The sequence below is a fragment of the Chaetura pelagica genome, unplaced genomic scaffold (assembly GCF_000747805.2).
Source record: "Chaetura pelagica isolate M959 unplaced genomic scaffold, ChaPel_1.0 scaffold652, whole genome shotgun sequence".
Lineage (NCBI taxonomy): Eukaryota > Metazoa > Chordata > Aves > Apodiformes > Apodidae > Chaetura > Chaetura pelagica.
The window spans coordinates 471195-474142 of record NW_009952476.1 but is presented as its reverse complement, the minus strand read 5'-3'; positions in this window follow the sequence as shown (position 1 = coordinate 474142).

Sequence of the window (2948 nt, the reverse complement as noted above, 5' to 3'; positions counted from 1 at the left end):
CGGTCGCGGTGGGAAAAGCCCGTGCGGTGAATGCCCGCGATAACGCTGCAGTGCCGCGTTTCTTGGAAAGCGCCGCCAACATCTCAAACGGCTTTTTCAAGCGCTGGCCGTACAAAGGGGAAAACGGGAAGCTTGTGTTTTAGTAGCTCTTTGTTTTGCTTCCTGCTCTGCGTTTCGGGAACTTCCCGGGAAAAGCTTCCCCGTGCTGTGCTGCGGGAGCAGGAACAGGGCATTGCTGTAGTCTGGTCTGGGCTGCAAATTGGGATGCCAAAACATCTCCAGGCTTGATCTTGGGGCCTGGCACAGCGCGGAGGCCCCTTTGCAACCGCCCTGTTTGTACAGACCCCTCCTCACGCCCTGGCTGTGGCAGCGCGTCCTGGGGCCGTTTTACAGGTACCTCTTGAACTCTGCACAGCAGAAGGGTTTGTGAGCTGGTTTCTCATCAGCTGCATCTGCTGTGAGTGGTGTGGCAAGGGCGTGGGCCTGGAGGACTGGAAAGTCTTCTTATTCCAAGTATTGAGCTGGTGCTGCCAGAGTTGATGGAAAGGCAGGAGGCAGAGATGCCAGGTGATTGATGGATGTTTCATAGGCTGTCAGACTATAATGTGGTATCTTTACTAGGGAAATTAGATCCATGAGAGTGACTTGTGGATATTATGGAACTTGTATGATAGTTACCACATGATACAGCTCATTCACAGATACAAAGTCGGGTTTCTGCATAATGAAGCAGAGCAGAAGCCTTGGTTCAGTCTCCTCTTTTATTTCTCCCTGTCTCAGCAGTAATTACTACTTGCTGTAAGCATTAAGCCAGGAGTTTCCTATCTTGTCAATCAGTCGTTTGAAAAGAGTGAGAATAGCTCTGTTACTTGGCTTAAGCAAGTTATTTCTGTGCAGCAGTTCGTTTCCCAGGACTGCCTTTCCTCTCCTTCCTAAAAGCCTAAAAGGACTGGAGGCTTTTTTGTGGCTTCCCTGTACCAAGCAAAGCTGAGTCCCCAGCAGTCCCCTTGCAGGAACCAGCCCTGCCTCTCAAGCCTCTGTGTTAGGACAGGGCTTGATGTGTGATGGTGCAGCACGTGATCTCTTTTGGGAATCTAATGAGTGATGTTTATTTGCTCTGTCTTTTCCTAGAAATTTAATGTAGTGCCCTTGCAAGACATGTTCTTTAGTGAGACACTGAGAGTGGCACAATATTTCTGTGTTTGCTTCCTCTGTGTCCTCAATGAAATACTGCACAGAGGTTATAAAAAGCCCAAACCCTTAAAGAAGTTTGATCAGCAATATAATAACAAAAGTTTGTCATCAGTCAAACTGAAATTTTTATCTTGCAAAAATAAAGGCCAGCAGGTGGCCATGCACACCTGAACTCATCACAAACACCTGGACAAACCCTTATTTAAATGCTGCACAGATGCCACTGGTTGGTTTAAATCTGCCCAGCCAAGAAGAGAGTTCACTGCAGGTGAGGGATAAGACTTAGAAATGTGGTAATTCACCCTGCAGACTTCTTAAACTTGCTGCTCTTGTATGCACAACACCAGGTCAGTGCTGTCAGCTGCAAGGCAGGTGTGTGAGTGCAGTTCCAGTTCTTTGTGGATTTGCAGATGGGGGGTACAGACTTTTTCTGGAGACTAGAAGGATTTAATATATTTTTTTTACTTAACATATGTAGAACAAGTCTCAGAAGTGCATTTCCTAAGTCAGCATCTTTTATTCCTGTTAATACTACATCTGCTGAGGACTTGTCTGGTTTTCCTGGAGGCACTGTGAGCAAAGCTGGACCATCCTGGTGGTAGCTTGCCTGGCTGTGATCGGAGGACAAGGTGGGGACATCGCGGTGCTGGATCCTGAAGTCAGTCTGTTCCATCCCCGCGGGCACAGGAGAGGATGGGCTGCCGGGATCAGCCAGGGACACACATTAAACTGTTCCTGCTCACAGCCCTTTTGGCAACTGCTGGAAATAAACACAGACCTAATAGAAGAAACCAAGAAGCCTTATAGGGTCCAAAACCGGCCTCTCCCTGCTCCTAGTTTGCTGACTGTTGTAATGTTACTCCTGCAACCCCTCTGCCCGTCCTTGGCTGGCAACCAGAAACAAAATCAGGAAGAAAATGCTAATGTAAAAATCCAGTTCAGGTGCCAATGGTGGAAAACTGTTATCAGTCCTGAAGAGAAGGAAATCAGCTTTGAAAAGGGGAAGGGCAGGTCGAGCAAACATGGGTTTGGAAAAACAGTGCTAACTCTCCTGGGGCTGGCTCAGCAAATGCCCTCTGAGAGCTGATTTTCTCTTGTTTAAAAAGGTACCTTTTAGCTTGAAATAGAATAGAAAAGCTAAAAACGATCCTCAGAGTCTGACTGGTATTACAATGTAAATATCTGCACTGATCTTCTGTATTTGGGGCAGTGTCGTAAGGTCTGAGTGCCTGGGGTTGAGCAGTGATGAAAACACACACTGCACGTCACTGCTGTTTTCAGTGCGTGGCGTTTATCTTCAGTAAAATATTGTAGATGCATGTAATAGTGACATATTCAGGTTTTTTTAGGGCTTTGCTTGGCCCACTGAATAGACTTGGTTGCGGGGGCTCCCTGGGTTGCTGCCCTGAGCCAGACCTGCTCCTGCTGCCCGGGGCCTGCCCGGTGGAACTTGTGAAGTTTGTGGTGCTTTGTTGTGTTTTTTTGGTAGCTAAACAAGGTGTAAGAAACCCAGTGTTTATGGTTTTCTGCACCGACGTTAATTTAAGCTCCAGGCCAACACAGATTTTTACCTGGGGAAAACGCATCATTCGGTGACACTTAAAGACGCTGCGCCCTGGACAGTCCTAAGAATGGATTTATTTTAATAAAAAAAAAAGGCCGTTGTGCAGCTGCAGGACGTCGGGGCACTGCCGGTCGGTGCCCGCGGTCCCTGCGGGAGCAGCCCCGCTCGGAGCCGTGTCCCGGGGCCGGGC